We start from the raw sequence: 18683 nt of genomic DNA on the forward strand, positions 1-18683 counted from the left end.
CTTCAATCATTAATATCCAACGTGAATATTCATTTATCCACACATATATATTAAAAGGGCAGTCAAAGGAAGGGTAGAGCAAATTAGGGTCTAAAAAGGAAATCTTCTTGGAGGAGTAGAGATCATGGCTAATGTACTCAATGAATACATGGTATCTGTCTTAGTGAGAGACAAGGATGCTACCAATGTGGCAGCAAAGAAAGAAATGGCAGCAATACTGGGTAGGATAAAAAGAGAGAAAGACTAGGTACTTAAAAGGTTGTCAACAGTTACCCTGTCGAGATGGACTGCAGCCTAAGTTACTAGGGGAGGAAAAGGTGAGAATTGAAAAGCTTTGGTCACAATCTCCCAGTGCCTCCTTTGATTTGGAGGTGGTGTCAGTGGATTGGAGAATTGGATATGTTGCACACTGGGTCAAAAAGGTAGGGGAATGACCCCAGTTAGGACAGGGCAGTTAGCCTTATTTCAGTGGTGGGGAAAATTTGAGACACAATGACCTGGGACAAAATTAACTGGCACTTGGAAAATTATGGGCTAATAAATAAAAGTCGGCGCAGATTTCTTAATGGCGTACTGTGTTTGATTAACTTGACTGGGTGTTTTAATAAAGTAATGAACAGGGTAAATGGGGACAGTACAGTTGATGTAGGGGGCAAGTGACCAAGTACCACAAGGAAGAAAGATTAAAACTCATGGAATTAAAGGAACAGTAGCAGTGTGTATACAAAATTGGCTAAAAGGACAGAAAGTAGAGATCAATGATGAGCAGTTGCTTTTCAGACAGGATGGAAATACAGAATGGTTTTCCCAGGGGTCAGCATTGGGACCACTGTTTTTTTTTGTCTTTTATAAATGACTTGGACGTGGACATTATTTCAAGCCCTGCAGATGATAAGAAACTCAGAAATGTAGTAAACAATGAGGCTGATAGTAACAGAACTCAGGAGGGCATAGACTGGTGAAATGGGCAAATACATCGAAAATGAAAGTTAATGCAGAAAAGTGTGAAGCGATACATTTTGGTAGGAAGAATGAGAAAAGGCAATGAAAAAATTTTAACGTGGGTGCAGGAATAGAGAAATCTGAGTGTTTGCATTGCCAAATCTCTGAAGTGGCAGGGTAAGTTGAGTAGGGTAAAGAAGATGTGGGATCATTGCCTTTATTAACAGACATCAAATACAAATGCAAGGAAATCATGCCAGATCTTTATAAAGCACTAGTTGGGCTGCAGTTGGAGTATTTGCGCAATTACGAGCACTATACCTAATGGAGGATCTCAAGGTTTTAGAGATAGCTTAGAAAATATTTATCAGCATGGTATCAGGGATGAGATGCTACAGTTATGTGGAATGAGTGGAGAAGCTGACATTGTTCTCCTTAAAGCAAAGATTATGAGAAGATTTGATAGAGGTGTTAAAACTCATGAATCGTTTTGATAAGAGTAAATGAGAACCTGTTTTCAATGACAGAAGGATCAGTAACTAGAAGACACAGAGGAAACAGTTGTAGGCAATGGAGAGAACAGATGAGTGGAATTAACTGGACAGCTCTTTCAAAATGGCACGATTAGCCAAATGGCCTCTTTTTGCAAATAAGTAGTTTGGAGTGCTCAACTATTGTGGAAAACAAAATACTATTAAATACATATGGCACTTATATACATGATTAACCTAATCCCACTGTTGAACCACTCCATGTGTACTGCAGGGTCCTTTCAGTGAAAATGAGGCAAAGTGATAGAAGTGCAGTGGCTTAGAATTCAGAAATAGGATTTCAAACCAATTGCACGGATGCTATTTGCAACTTTACCATTCTAGCTGGGATGTTTGCAGAGGTAAGATTTATTCAGATTAAACATGCTGAAATTGAATTGCTAGCCTACAATAGCAGGGTGAGAAGACAGTGATCTTGTCTGAGGCAAGTGGTTCTACAAGAGGGCATTTGAGGTTGTGTGGCTTTGAATTTTTTTAAAATATCCTCGAAATTTCAATATTAATGAATATGGGGACTTAGGGCATTTTAATAGCACATGCTGTTCAGGTACATGTGCCCCTAAACCTTTCAGTTCAAAAATTTGTGACCATAAAGTTGCTGAGATTGAGCGCTAATAATGTTGTAATGGGTAAAATAAGGCATCTGGTATCTTAGTGAACAGGGCAATAACTGTTCTTTAATCAATGAGATTTAACAATTAGAAACAAAACACAGGAAGCACTGAGGTGGAGGGTGAATTCAAAGTTAAATCAGGTACAGAAAGAGAAAGAGAGACAAAGAAAGATTAGATTGAGAGTGTGAGAGAGAGATTAAGAGAGGCAAAAAGCGTTACTGGGAGAAACTATTCACACCAGTTGAGAAGTCTAGGACTAGGGGGACATAGTCAAAAAATTCAGAACTGAAATTAGGGAACACTTAGTCACACAGAAGATGGTAGAAGTTTGGAACTATCTTTTGCAAATAGCAATTGATCCATGATGAAATGTTAATTTAAACTGAGATTGATAAATTTTTGTTAGCCAAAGATATCAAGGGATATGGGCAAATGGAGTTAGAGCACAGATCAGCCATAATCTTATCAAATGGCAGAACATGCGTGAAGGGCTTAAATGGCTTGTTCCTATATTCCTATGAAAAGGAGGAAAAAAGTTAAAATTTGACATTTAAAAAAAAATCTCCCCCAAAACTCAAAAGGAATGAAACACCACACTTGGAATAGTTAATTTTCAGTGCCAGAGAGGTTTATTGGCAGAAAATAACAATTATGTTATTAAAAATGTCGATAATCATGGGATATTTTAATCTACATATAGACTGGAAAAATCAGGTGGGCAAATGTAGCATAGATGAGGAGTCAATAGAATGTTTTTGGGATAGTTTCTTAGAACAGCACATTCTGGAACCAACCAGAGAGCACATCACACTATTATGCAATGAGATCGAATTAATTAATGACCTCATAGTGAAAGCACCCCGATTAACAGCAATCACAATATGATTGAATTTTACATTCAGTGTGAGTGAGAGAAGGGGAGTTCCAAGACTAGGATTGTAAACTTGAGTAAGGCCAATTACGAAGGCATGAAAGCAGAGCTAGTGAAATTGAACTGGCAAATTAGGTTACGGAATAGCTCAATAGAGATGTAGGGGAAGACATTTAAAGGGATTATTCAGAATACACAGAATAGATCCATTTCAATGAGAAAGAAAGATTCCAAGGGGAGGGCCCACTATCCGCGGTTAACTAAAAAAGTTAAAGATAGTATCAAACTTAAAGAAAAATTGTGCATGGTGGCAGGTCAGAAGATTGGACAGAATATAAAAAACAGCAAAGAACGACAAAAAAATTAATAAGGAGGGAAAATTACAGTACAAAAGAAAGCTAGCTAGAAATATAAAAACAGATAGTAAGAGCTTCTGTAGTTATTTAAAAAAGAAAAGAATTAACAAATTCTTTGAATTTGTTAAGAATTTTGTTAAGAAAAGAATTAACAAAGAATTAACAATTCAACAAATGTTGGTCCCATAGAAAGTGAGTCTGGCGGATTAACAATGGAAAATGAGGAGTTGGCAGATAAATTGCACATGTATTTTGCACCAGTCTTCACTATACAGGATACAAGTAAAATCCCAGAAATAGTTGTAAATCAGGAACTGGAACGAAGGGAGGAGCTCAAGAAAATTACAATCACTAGGGAAGTGGTGCTGGTGCTGGATAAATTGTTGGAACTGCGGGCTGACAAGTCCCCAGGTCCTGATGGACTTCATCCTAGGGTCTTAAAAGAGGTGGCTAGTGAGATAGTTGATGCATTGGTTTTCATTTTCCAAAATGCCCGTGGTTCAGGGGATGTTCCGTTAGATTGGAAAATAGCGAATACAACTGCTTTATTCAAAAAGGAGAGACAGGAGGAGGAAACTACAGACCAGTTAGCTTAACATCTGTCTTAGGGAAAATGTTGGAAGCTATTATTAAAGACGTTATAGCAGGACACTTAGATAAATTGAAGGTAATCAGGCAGAGTCAATGAGGCAAGGCAAATCATGTTTAACCAAGTTATTGGAGTTCTTTGAAGTAGTAACATGTGCTGTGGATAAAGGATAAGGTGGATGTACTGTTAGATTTCCAGAAGGCATTTACTAAGGTGCCACATCAAAGGTTATTGCGGAAAATACAAGTACATGATATGGGGGGGGTAACACATTGGCATGGATAGAAAATTGGCTAGCTAACAGGAAACAGAGTAGGCATAAATGGGTCATTTTCTGGCTGGGAAGATGTAACAACTGGTGTGCCACAGGGATCAGTGCTGGGGCCTCAACTTTATACAATTTATATAAATAACTTGGATGAAGAGGCTATAGGTATGGTTGCTAAATTTGCTGATGATACAAAGATAGGCAGGAAAGTAAGTTGTGAAGAGGACAAAAGGAGGTTACAAAGGGATATAGGCAGGTGAGTGGGCAAAAATCTGGTAAATGGAGTATGTGGGAAAAAGTGAAATTGTCCATTTTGGCAGGAAGAATAAAAAAGCTTATTTAAATGGTGAGAGATTGCAGAGCTCTGTGATGCAGAGGGATCTAGGTGTCCTAGTGCATGAAATTGCAAAAGATTAATATGCAAGTACAGCAAGTAATTTAGGAAAGCTGATGGAAATTATCATTTATTGTGATGAGAATTGAACGCAAGAATAGAGAGTTGTGGTTCAGTTATACTGGGCGATGGTGAGACCACATCTGGAGTACTGTTTACAGTATTGGTCTCCTTATTTAAGAAAGGATGTAAATGCATTGCAAGTTATTCAGAGAAGGTTTACCAGACTAATACTTGGAACGGGAGGGTTGTCTTATGAGGAAAGGTTGGACAGGCTAGGCTTGTATCTGCTCGGGTTTAGAAGAATTAAGTGACTTCATTGAAACATGTAAGATCCTGAGGAGCCTTGACAGCATGGATGTGAAAAGGATATTTCCTCGTGTAGGAGAATCTAGAACTAGGGGTCACTGTTTAAAAATAAGGAGTCGCCTGTTTAAGACAGAGATGAGGAGAATTCTTTTCTCTTAGGGGGTAGTAAGTCTTTAGAACTCTCTTCCTCAAAAAGCAGTGGAAGCAGAGTCATTGAATATTTTTAAGGCAGAGCTAGATAGATTCTTGATTAACAAAGGGGTGAAAGGTTATCAGGGGTAGGTGGGAATGTGGAGTTGAGGTTACACACATTTCAGCCATGATCTTATTGAATGGTGGAGCAGGCTTGAGGGGCCGATTGCCCTACTTCTAATTTGTATGTTCGTATGTATATAAAAGGATACTTGTGCTACTAATTACTAGTCCTAACTGGCTTAACTCATGGCTAATTCACAAATACAGCAAACCTCATGATATTTAAATCATGTCATTGGTGAGGCAAGCAGAGAAATGGCATTTCCCTGGCAACTTCTGAATATTTGCATTTGACTGCACATCTGTTCCTCACTTGAAGCTGCAGTACCATCTTCTCATAAATGATGATGAATGCTACTGTTGCTTTTTAAAAATTCATTCATGGGGTGTGGTTGTCGCTGGGCAGGCCAGCATTTATTACCCATCCCCAGTTGCCATAGTTCAGGGGGCATTTCAGAGTCAACCACATTGCTATAGGTCTGGAGTCACAAGTAGGCCAGACCAGGTAAGGCAGTCTTTTTTTTTTTACAACAATCAACAATGGTTTCATGGTCATCATTAGACTTTTAATTCCAGATTTTTATTGAATTCAAATTCCATCATCTGCCATGGTGGGATTCAAACCCAGGTGCCCAGTACATTACTTTGGGTCTCTGGGTTACTAGTCCAAGTCGAATACCACTACGCCATCACCTCCACTTTAACAGCAAATTCTGGCTTCTAGTCTAAAATGTCTTGTATTTTGACCATTGGCCAAAAAAAAAGGATTTTGGCTGCATCATGGTCAGTAGTGTATTGCTATTTGTGTTACTTTACAAAGATATTGACTTCAGTGCCTTAGTGATTGACTATATCATAATTAGCTTGCAAATTTTTCTGTTTGATAGTTCAGGGTGCTATAATTAAATGTTGATGTTGGAAACAGAATTGCTAAGCCTCTACATCAATATTGATCTCACTTCATCTCTGTTGCACTATTAAGCCTAGTAACTTTCCTCTTCTGAAGTCATAATGATTCACATTTACAAAAAGAAAAATAACAAAACTGAAAGATGTTATGAGTAACGTTTGCAAAAAGTGGTACTGATAGTGTCACTGACTGATAAATAATGTCATTACAATCTGCAGTTTCTTTAAGCTATTGATTCAAAATGCTTTCAACTTTAAAATAAGTGCCATTTTGAAGTTGTCTAGACAACAAGAGTTAATCTTTTTATAAGATAAAAGCAAAATACTGCGGATGCTGGAAATCTGAAAGACAGACAGAAAACGCTGGAAAACTCAGCAGGTCTAACAGCATTTGTGGAAAGAAAAACAGAATTAACATTTTGACTCTGTATGATCCTGCTCATAAAGACTTGAAACGTTAATTCTGTTTTTCTCTCCACAGATGCTGCCAGACCTGCTGTGTTTTTCCAGCATCTTCTGTTTTTCTTTCTTAATTTTTTTATAATTTAGGCTTTTAGAATGAGAATCATTGCCTTGAGGGACAGTAAATTCAATATCAGTTATAGCTGCCAGCTCTATTCCAAATAGTCTTCAGCTTGAAGTTTAAAGTCCCAAGATATATTTAATGTAAGAATGAAATAAACTTGTGATAAAAATAACTTAATGCAGCCAAGTCCCACCTTAAATCAACCCTAGATTACTCATACAAAGCAACAGCTAGATTCTGATGTTATTTGTTTCTGCTTCATGGCTTTTCTCTCCTCCTCCTCATAGGTGTAGGTTTTCACAGGCATTCGTCACACATCAGTACTTCACCCAACAACTTGCATTTACATACAACTTTAATGTAGAAAAGCGTCCCAAGACACTTCACAGGAGCATTATCAAAAGCATCTGACAATGATCCATATAAGATGGTAAGACATATAACCAAAAAGTCTTGTTTGAGGAATACTTTAAGGAGCTTCTTAAATGAGATGAGTGAGGTAGAGAGGCAGACATGTTTAGGGAGGGAATTACAAAACTTATGGCTGAGGCAATATGACTTATGGCCACCAATGGTGAAATGAAGGAAATTGGGGGTGCATAAGAGGCCAGTATTGGAGGAACACAGAGTTCTCAAAGGGTTGTAGGAATTCAGAGTTAGGCAGGATTGAGACCATGGAGGGATTTGAACACAAGGATGAGAATTATAGGTCTGAGGCAGTGCTGGACTTGGAAACAATATAGATCAGCAAGCACAGGGGTGATGGGTTAACAGCATTTGGTTTGACTTGTGGGGAGGAACAAAACTAAATGCCTAAGTATAAGATAGTCACCATGAACTAAAATAGGAAATTCAGAAGAAAATCTGTATCTGGAAATCTATGAGAATGTGGAACCCACATTCAGACATATGCAATGTATCTGGGAGAGCAGGGGGAAGATACCTGGATACCTGGGGCTGGATTTTATACTCCCCTGCCAGCAGAGCAGGGGGGGTGGGATGGTTGGGGTCAGGCTTGTAAAATCCAGTGCATGGCCTGGTCGCTTACCCACCCTGTCTCAAATGTTACAGGAGCATTGGAGACATCAGGCGGCCCAACCACCCTATGGCCTGTTAAGGCCTATAAGTAGCCAATTAAGGCTTCATCGCTGCCAGCTTATTTTGTCCAAGGTGAGGTGGGCCCACGCCATGTTGAAGGCTTGGCAGCTTTTGTGCAGGTTGGTGTCAGACAAGTAGTGGGGGGGGGAGGGGAAACACACAGGTGGGATGGTAAGGGGAACCTCCTTTGCAGGTCCCCTGTGCCCATCAGAGGCACAACCCCAAGGCCATCTTTCCTCCTTTAGCCATTCACCAGCTTCTCAAACACAGCACACCCTTCACTCTCCTCAGTGGGAGTTGTCAGCCTGACCCCAGAGAAATCCTGGACTCACTTTAACTCCAGACTCCACTTTATCAGAACTGCTTTTAATTCCAGCAGTGGCCACTGTTCTCACCTGGAGTTTCTGGGACTACAGAGCTGCCAGCCATCCGACTTTTTTTATTCATTCATGGGATGTGGGCCTTGCTGGTGAGGCCAGCACATATTGCCCATTCCTAATTGCCCCTGAGAAGGTGGTGGTGAGCTGCCTTCCTGAACTGCTGGAGTCCATGTGGTGTCGGTACACTCACAGTGCTGATACGGAGGGAGTTCCAGAATTTTGACCCAACGACAGTGAAGTAACGACAATATATTCCCAAGTCAGGATGATGTGTGACTTGGAGGGGAACTTCCAGGTGGTGGTGTTCCCATGTATCTGCTGCCCTTGTCCTTCTAGCGGGGAGTGATCATTGGTTTGGAAGCTGCTGTCCAAGGAACCTTGATGAATTCCCGCAGTGTGTCTTGTAGATGGTACACATCGTTGCCACTGTGGATCGGTGGTGGAAGGAGCGAATATTTGTGGATGGGGTGCTTCTTGAGTGTTGTTGGAGCTGTACTTACCCAGGCAAATGAAGAGTATCCCATCACATTCCTGACTTGTGCCTTGTAGGTGTGGACAGGCTTTGGGGAGTCAGGTGGTGAGTTACTCGTCGCAGGATTTCTAGCCTCTGACCTACTCTTGTAGCCACAGTATTTAGATGGCTAGTCCAGTTCAGTTTCTGGTCAATGGTAACCCCCGGGATGTTGATAATGGGGGATTCAACGATGGTAATGCCATTGTATGTCAAGGGGTGATGGTTAGACGGTCACTGCCTGACACTTGTGTGAATGCTACTTGCTACTTGTCAGCCCAAGTTTGAATATCGTCCAGGTGTTGCTGTATTTGGATATGGACTACTTCAGTATCTGAGGAATCGCAAATGGTGCTGAACATTGTGCAATCATCAGCAAGCATCCCCACTTCTGACCTTATTATGGAAGGAGGTCATTAAGGAAGCAGCTGAAGACAGTTGGGTTGAGGACACTATCCCGAGGAACTCCTGCAGTGATGTCTTGGAACTGAGATGATTGACCTCCACTCTCACCTCTGGAGTGCAGCTCTTTTGTCCATATTTGAACCAAGGCTGTAATGAGGTCAAGAGCTGAGTGACCTGGGAGAACCCAAACTGAGCATCAGTGAGCAGGTTATGTCTAAGCAAATGCCGCTTGATAACACTATTGATGACCCCTTCCATCACTTTACTGATGATCAAGAGTAGACTGATGGGGCAATAACTGGCCTCGTTGGATTTGTCCCTTTTTTTGTGTACAGGACATAATCTGTGCAATTTTCCACATCATCAGGTAGATGCCAGTATTGTAGCTGTATTGGAACAGCTTGGCTATGGGTGCAGCAAGTTCTGGAGAACATGTCTTCAGTACTATTGTCATGGCCTGTAGTTTTTGCAGTATCCAGAGCCATCAGCTGTTTCTTGCTGTCACATGCAGTGATTCGAACTGGCTGAAGGCCGGCATCTGTGATGCTGAAGAACTCCGGAAGAGGCTGAGAAGGGTCATCCACTCAGTACTTCTGGCTGAAGTTTGCAGCAAATGCTTCAGCCTTATCTTTCGCACTAATGTGCTGGGTTTCCTCATCATTGAGGATGGGGTTACTTGTGGAGCCTCCTCCTCCAGTGAGTTGATTGGCCAGCAGCACCCTAAGGCAGGACTTCCTCCTGAGATAGGGGCAGAAGTCTCAACACAAAGAAATTCATTGCAGCGATAAATTGCTGAGGGGCAGCTGTCACTATGGTGAATGTGGTCACCAATGACTTATTAGCTGACAGTCAGCACAATGGTGCCTGTAACATCAAGCTCTTTGTTCCAGGAGGCAGACATGCCCCTCAGGCTAGGTACTTCAGATTTGCTTCATGGTCAGGGACAAGAGGATGCAACTATGAATGAGGCAAGTACGGGGGTTGAGAAGGTAGCAATGGAGGAGCATCAGCCTTTGCAACTGTCCAATGGGTTTGAGGTTCTCGCAACTTATGTTGATGAGAGAGGGGGGCTGTACAGAGAATAAGCAAACTGACCACAGCACCGTGGTGCAGGAAGCCATTCTAGTGGAGGGGGAATAAAGGATTGTAGTTGAGAGCAGAATAGTTAAGGGGGCTGTTCTCTGCAGCTGAGAGCATGAGCCCTGATGGCATCAGACAGGCAACACAGCCAGTGTTAAGGACATGTCCTCAGGGCTGGAGAGTGGGAGGAGGAGGATCCAGTTGACATGGTCCATGTGGGTACCAACGACACGGATAGGACTAAGAAAGAGGTTCTGATGAGGGAATATGAGCGGCTAAGGACTAAATTAAAAAGCAGAACCAGAACGATAATAACCTTTGGATTACCACCTAACCATGAGCAAATTGGCACATGGTGAATAAGATCAGAGAGTTGAATGCATGGCTCAAAGATTGGTGCGGGTTTTGATTCATAAGGTACTGGCACCAGCACTGGGGAAAGAAGGATCTGTACCATTATGATGGTCTCCACCTAAAAGCGCTGGGAAGAATTGTATAACTAGAGCTATGAAGAGGTTGTTAAATTAAATAGTGGGGCTGTGAGGAGAGGTTCACATGAAGTGAGATTTGTAAAGTTAAAGAGAAAGATCAAGGTAATAGAGTAGCAAAACGGGTAATGATAACCAGAGTGTGACATGAAGGGACAGATCGTACAAACGTATAAGAGTGCACCAGCAAATAAGGTAAGAGTAGGGAAAATGGTAAAAAGACAGAATTAAAGGCTTTTTATCAAATGCACGCAGCATTTGTAATGAGATGGATGAATTGATAGCACAAGTAGATATAAATGAACATGACAAAAACATGCTTGCAAAAGTGACCAAGGCCGGGACCCGAAATTTTCAAGGATATTTAACATTTCAGAAGGACCAGAAGAAAGGAGAAGGAGGTGGGATACTCTGTTAATCAAGAACAAGATAACATAGTAATGGGAAATGATCTTGGTTCGGAGGATCAAAATGTAGAACCAGTTTGGGTGGAGATAAGAAATAGCAAAGGAAAAAAGTCACTGGTGGGAATGGTTTACAGGTCCCCTGACAGTGGCTACGCTGTAGGAGAGTATAAATCAAGAAATAATGTCGACTTGTAAGAAAGGAACTGCAATAATCATCAGAAATGTTTATCTTCATATCAATCAGACTAATAAAATTGGCAAAGTAAGTCTGGAAAATGACTGCAAAGTGTATTTAGAACAGTTTCTTAGAACAATATGCCCTGGAGCCAACCATGGAAAAGGCTATTTTAGGCCTGGTAACGTGTGATGAGATGGGACTAATTCATGACCTCATAGAAAAGGATCCTCTAGGCAAGAGTGATCGTAATATGATAGAATTTTACATTCAGTTTAAGGTTGACAATGTCTTAATCTTAAATAAAGGCAATCACAAGGGTATGAAGAGAGAGTTGAAGTGGACTGGGAACATAGGTTAAAAGGTGAGATGGTAGAGAAGCAATGGCAGACATTTAAGGACATATTTCATAACTCTCAAGATATATTCCGTTAAGAAAGTAAGATGTGACAAGAAGGATACACTATCCATGGCTAACTAAGGAAGTTAAGAATTGTATCAAATTGAAAGAAGATGTACAATGCTACTAAGGTTAGTGGTAGGCAGAAGAGTGGGAAAATTTTAGAAACCAGCAAAGGATGACTACAAGAATAACAGGGGGAAAATTGGAGAATGAGAGAAAACTAACAAGAAATACAAAAACAGACAGTAAAAGCTTCTGTAAGTATATCTAACCAATTTATTGGAGTTCTTTGAAGGTGTCACATGTGCTGGGGTTAAAGGGGAACCAATGGTTGTACTATACTTAGATTTCCAGAAGGCGTATGATAAGGTGCCACATCAAAGGTTATTGCGGAAAATAAAAGCTCATGGTATAGAGGGTAATAAATTGGCAAGGATAGAAGATTGGTTAGCTAACAGGAAGCAGAGAGTTGGCATAAATGGGTCTTTTTCTGGTTGGCAGCACATGCCAATTGGTGTGCCACAGGTTATCAGTGCTGGGGCCTCAAATTTTTAAAATTTATATAAATGACCTGGATGAAGGGACTGAAGGTATGGTTGGCTAAATTTGTTGACAATACAAAGATAGGTAGGAAAGTAAATTGTGAAGAGGCTACAAGGGGCATAAATAGGATAAGTAAGTGGGTACTGATCTGGCAAATGAAGTATAATGTGGGCAAATGTGAAATCGCCCATTTTAATAAGAATAAATAAGAAGCTTATCTAAATGTTGAGAGATCACAGAGGAGAATTTTTTTCTCTCAGGGGATCGTTAGTCTGCGGCATTCTCCTCCCTAGAGAGCAGTGAAGGCTGGGTCATTGAATATATTCAAGGCTGAGTTATAGATTCTTGATCCACAAGAGAGTCAAGGGTTATGGGTGGGAAGGGTGGGCAGACAGGAAAGTGGAGTTGAGGTCACAATCAGATCAGCAATGACCTTATTGCGGAGCAGGCTCAAGGAGTTGAACATCCTACTCCTGCTCCTAATTCCTGTGTTCTTGTATGATACAAAGATAGGTAGGAAAGCAAGTTGTGAGGAGAATACAAAGAATATACAAAGGGATACGTTAAAGGGATAGGTTAAGTGAGTGGACAAAAAATTGGCAGATAGAATAAATTGTGGTAAAATATGAGGTTGTCTACTTTGACAGGAAGAACAGAAAAGGAGATTATTTAAATGGAGAGAGACCGCAGAGTACTGCAGTATAGAGTGGTCTGGTTTTCCTTGTACGTAAACTATATGAATTAGGGGGAGGTGGTAGCGTAATGGTATTGTCAGTGGACTAATAATCCAGAGACCCAGAGTAATGCTCTGGGAATAAGGGTTCAAATCCCACCATGATAGGTGATGAAATTTGAATTTAGTAAAATCTGGAATTAAAAGTTTGATGATGACCATTGTCATCAAATTGTTGAAAAAACCCATCTGCTTCACCAATTCCCCATTAGGGAAAGAAATCTGCTGTCCTTATCTAGTCTGGCCTACACGAGACTCCAGATCCGCAGCAATGTGGTTGGCTTATAAATGCCTTCTGAAGTGGCCTAGCCACTCAGTTCAAACAAACTGCTAAAAAGTCTAAAAGAAATGAAACTGGACGGACAACCCAGCATCAACCTAGGCACCAGAAATGACAACGGCAAACTCAGCCCTGTTGACCCTGCAAAGTCTTCCCCACTAACATCAGGGGTTGGGGCCAAAATTGGGAGAGCTGTCTCACAGGCTAGTTAAGGAGTAGCCTGACATAGTCATGCTCATATGGCCCAGGCATCACCATCAAAATCCCTGGGTATGTCCTGTCCCACCAGCAGGACAAATCCAACAGAGGTGGCAGCACAGTGGTATTGAGGCCCGAAGGAGTTGCCCTGGGAGTCCTCAACATCAACGCCGGACACCATGAAGTATCATGGCATCAGGTCAAACATGTGCAAGGAAGCTTCCTGCTAATTATCGCGTACTGCCCCCGACTCCAGCTGATGAATCAGTACTCCTCCACGTTGAACACCACTTGGAGGAAGCACTGAGGGTGGCAAGAGCACAGAATGCACTCTGAGTGGGGGAATTCAATGTCCATCACCAAGAATGGCTCAGTAGCAGTACTACTGATCGAGCTGGCCAAGTCCTAAAGGACATAACTGCTAGATTGGGTCTGCAGTAGGTGTTGAGCGAACCACAAGAAGGAAAAACACACTTGGCCTCATCTTCACCAACCTTCCTGCCACAGATGCATCTGTCCACCAAGGTATGGGTAAGAGTGACCACCATATAGTACTTACGAAGACAATGTCCCATTGTCAATTGAGGATAACCTGCATTGTGCTCGATGGGATGGATTTCAAACAGATCTAGCAACTCAACACCAGGCAGCCAATGAGGTGCTTGCACCATCAGCAGCAGAAGAATTGTACTCAACCACAATCTGTAACCTCATGGTCCGGCATATTCCCCACTCCACTATTACCACCAAGTCAGGGGATCAACCCAGGTTCAATGAAAAGTGCAGGAGGGCATGCCAGGACCAGCACCAAGCATACCTAAAAATGAGGTGTCAACCTGATGAGGCTACAACACAGGACTACTTGCATGTCAAACAGCATAAGCAGCAAATAATAGACAGGGCGAAGTGATTCCAAAACCAATGGACCGGATCTAAGCTCTGCAGTCCTGCCACATCCAGTCTTGAATGGTGGAAGACAATTATACAATTCACTGGAGGAGAAGGCTCCACAAATAGCCCCATCCTCAATAATGGGGGAGGCCAGTACATCAAGGCAGAAGAAAAGGCTGAAGCATTTGCAACAATCTTCAGTCAGAAGGGCTGAATGTTTGATCAAGCTCAGCCTCCTCCAGAAGTCGCCAGCACCACAGATGCCAGTCTTCAGCCATTTCGAATCACTCCATGTGTTATTAAGAAATGGCTGAAGGCGCTAGATGCTGCAAAGGCGATGGGCCCTGACAATATTCTGGCAATACTACTGAAGACTTGGGCTCCGGTACTTGCCACACCCCTAGCCAAGCTGTTCCAGTACAGCTACAACACTGGCAGCTACCCGACAATGTGGAAAATTGCACAAGTTATGTCCTGCACACAAAAAAAAAGAACAAGTCCAACGCAGCCAATTATCACCCCGTCAATCTACTCTTGATCATCAGTAAAGTGATGCAAGGGGTCATCAACAGTGCTATCAAGCGACACTTGCGTAGAAATAACCTGTTCACTGACACTCAGTTTGGGTTCCACCAGGGTCACTCAGGTTCTCACCTCATCACACTTGGTTCAAACATGGACAAATTCCACAGGTGAGGCGAGAGTGACTGCCCTCGACATCAAGGAACATCTGAATGAGTGTGGCATCAAGCAGCCCTAGAAAACCAGAGTCAAAGGGAATTGGGTGAAAGCTCTCCAATGGCTGGAGTCATACCTAGCACAAAGGAAGATGGTTGAGGTTGTTGGAATCAATCATCTCAGTTCCAGGACATCACTACAGGAATTCCTCAGGCCCAACCATCTTCAGCTGCTTCATCAATGATCTTACTTCCATCATAAAGTCAGAAGTGAAGATGTTTGCTGATGATTGCACAATGTTCAGCACCATTTGCAACTCCTCAGATACTGAAGCAGTCCATATCCAAATGCAGTAAGACCTAGACAATATCAAGGCTTGGGCTGACAAGTGGCAAGTAACAGTCAAGTGCTAGGCAATGGCCATCTCCAATAATTGAGAATCTAACCATCACCCCATGACATTCAATGGCATTACCATTGCTGAATCCCCCACCATCAACATCCTGGGGGCTAACACAGACCAAAAACACAACTGGACTAGCCATATAAATACTGTGGCTACAAGAGTAGGTCAGAGGCTAGAAATCCTGCGACGAGCAACTCACCACTTGACTCCCCAAAGCTTGTCCACATCTACCAGGCACAAGTCAGGAATGTGATGGGATACTCTTCATTTGCCTGGGTAAGTACAGCTCCAACAACACTCAAGAAGCACCCCATCCACAAATATTTGCTCCCTCCACTACCGACGCACAGTGGCAACAGTGTGTACCATCTACAAGACACAATGTGGGAATTCACCAAGGTTCCTTGGACAGCACCTTCCAAACCCATGACCACTCCCCACTAGAAGGACAAGGGCAATAGAAACATGGGAACACCACCATCTGGAAGTTCCCCTCCAAGTCACATACCATCCTGACTTGGAAACATAATGCCTTAACTTTACTGTCGATGGGTCAAAATTTTGGAACTCCCTCCATATCAGCACTGTGGGTGTACCTACACCACATGGACTCCAGCGGTTCAGGAAGGCAGCGAGGCCCACATCCCATAAATGAATTAAAAAAAAATCGGAGGGCTGGCAGCTCTGTAGTCCCAGAAACTCCAGGTGGGAACAGTGGCCACTGCTGGAATTAAAGGCAGTCTTGATAAAGTGGAGCCCGGAGTTAAGATGAGTCCGGGATATCGCTGGGGTCAGGCTGACAAGCCACACCGAGGGGAGTGAGGGGTGTGCTGTGTTTGAGAGGCTGGTGAATGGCTAAAGGAGGAAAGATGGCCAAGGGGCTGTGCCTCTGACGGGCCAGAAACTGAACTGGACTAGCCATATAAATACTGTGGCTACAAAAGCAGGTCAGAAGCTCAGAATCTTGCTGCAAGTAGCTCACCTCCTGACTCCCCAAAGCATGTTCACCAACTGCAAGGCACAGGTCAGGAGTGTGATGGAGCACTTTCCACTTGCTTGGATGAATGCAGATCCGACAACACTTGAAGTTTGACAGCATCCAGGATAAAACAGCCTGCTTGGCTGACACCACATCCACAAACGTTCACTCCCTCCACCACCGACGCACAAGATGGACTGCAGGAACTCACCAAGGTTCCTTAGGCAGCACCTTCCAAACCCATGACCATTACCATCTGGAAGGACAAGGACAGCAGACACATGGGAACACCACCACTTGGAAGTTCCCCTCCAAGCCACTCACCATCCTGACCTGGAAACATATTGCCATTCTTTCACTGTCCCCGGAACAAAGTCCTGGGACTCCCTACCTCACAGCACTGAGGATATACCCAACAGCACCGTGGATATACCTACAGCATATGGACTGCAGCGGTTCAAGAAGGGCAATTAGGCATGAGCAATAAATGCTGGCCTAGCCAGCAACGCCCACATGCCATGAAAAGTTTAAAAAAAACACAAATACTTAGCATGCAGGTACAGCAAGTAATTTGGAACGCAAGTGAACATTGGTTTCATTGCAAGGGGGACAGAATATAAAGTGGGAAATAAGAACAGGAAGTGCTGGAAAAACTTAGATCTTCTTCAGTTCCAAAGTGGAGTCCTATTCGACTTAAGATGTAACTCCTTTCTCTCTGTCCCAGATCTGCTGAGCTTTTCTAACACTTTGTTTTAATTCCAGATTTCCAGCATCTGCAGTATTTTCGCTTTTAACAAAGTGGCGAAGTCTTGCTACAACTGTACAGGGTGTTGGTAATACCATGCCTGAAGTACTTTTGGGAGTTTTTGGATGCCAAGTTGATCCACCACGAACACATCTGCATAAAGTTTAAGCAGCTAGAGGAATTCCAGATCAGGATTATTGATCTGGAAGTCAAACTGCAGGCACTGTGCAACATAAGGGAGCCGAAGAAATACATGGACACTTTGTTCCAGAAGACGGTCACACTCTTAGAATAGGGTCATCTGTTTTGGTCAGCAGTGAGGGACAGGAGGATGGGACCAAGCAGGCAGGAATGGAGGAGCCTCAGATTTTGCAATTGTCAAAAAGGTTTAAGGTGCTCAACCTGTGTAGATGAAAGCAAGGTTTGCAAGGTGGATGAGCGGACTGACCTTGGCACAATGCAATAGGAAGCTGTTCAAGCAGGGGAGGCAAACAGGAACATAGTGGTAGTAGGGGACAGTATAGTGGGGTTGATACTATCCCCTGCAGGCAACACAGAAGGCCGCGTTGTCTGCCTGGTACCAGGGTCCGGTACATCTGCTCATGGCTGAAGAGGAACTTGCATTGGGAGGGGAAGGATCCAGTCGTCGTGGTCCATGTAGGTACCAACGACAGAGGCGGGACAAGGAAGGAGGATCTACATAGTCAGTATGAGAAGCTGGGAACAGGCAGAACCTCAAACGTAATAATCTCCAGATTTACCTGAGCCATGTGCAAATTGGCATAGGGCAAATAAGATTAGAGAGATGAATGCATGGCTAAAAGGCTGGTGTGGGAGAAGTGAGTTCCAGTTCGTGGGGCACTGGCACCAGTACTAGGGAAAGTAAAGGCTATACCGTTGAGACGGTCTACACCTGAACCATGCTGGGACGTGAGTTCTTGTGAATCACATAACTAGGGAAGGAGAGAGGACGTTACACCAAACAACGGATGTGAGGGATCAAGCTTGGGTAGATATGGAAAATCAAGGGGTAGATACAAAGCAGGAGACCATAATAGCAATATGGGAAATGAGGGTCATAGAAAGCAGGAAGGGACAGACAGATAAAACCTAAGAATACACCAATAGGCAAAGCTAAATGTTACAAAGATAACAACAAGGCAAAATTAAAGGCTCTGTGTCTGAATGCACATAGCATTTATAACAAAGTAAATGAATTGATAGCAGACAGTGAAGTAAATAAATATCATCTGATAGCCATTAATGAGATGTGCCTGCAGGAAGACAAGATTTGGGTCCTAAATATTCAGGGGAATATGATATTCAAGAAGAACAGGAAACTAGGTAAAGGTGGAGGGATAGCACTGTTGATCAAGGATGGCATTAATGCAATAGCTAGAGATGACCTTGGTTCAAGAGATCAAGGTTTAGAATCGGTTTGGGTGGAGTTGAGGAATAGTAGGGAAGTCACTTGTGGGAGTGGTCTACAGGTGCCCTAACAGTAACCACAATGTAGGACAAATTATGCAAGGAGAAATATTGGGTGTCAGTGATAAAGGGACCCCAATAATCATGGGTGATTTTAATCTACATATAAACTGGAAAAAATCAGATAGGCACAAGTAGCTTGGACAAGGAGCTCATAGAACGCTTTCAAGATAGCTTTATAGAGCAGCACATTCTGGAACCAACCAGAGAG

The 18683-nt window shown here is 42.7% G+C and overlaps 1 protein-coding gene across 1 annotated transcript in view; it reads right to left on the minus strand.

The window, feature by feature from the left end:
- Positions 1-18683, minus strand: part of sbf2 (SET binding factor 2) — a 665078-nt gene that overhangs the window by 235539 nt on the left and 410856 nt on the right. The window lies entirely within an intron of this gene.

This window comes from Carcharodon carcharias, chromosome 10, assembly GCF_017639515.1.
Source record: "Carcharodon carcharias isolate sCarCar2 chromosome 10, sCarCar2.pri, whole genome shotgun sequence".
Classification (NCBI taxonomy): Eukaryota; Metazoa; Chordata; class Chondrichthyes; order Lamniformes; family Lamnidae; genus Carcharodon; species Carcharodon carcharias.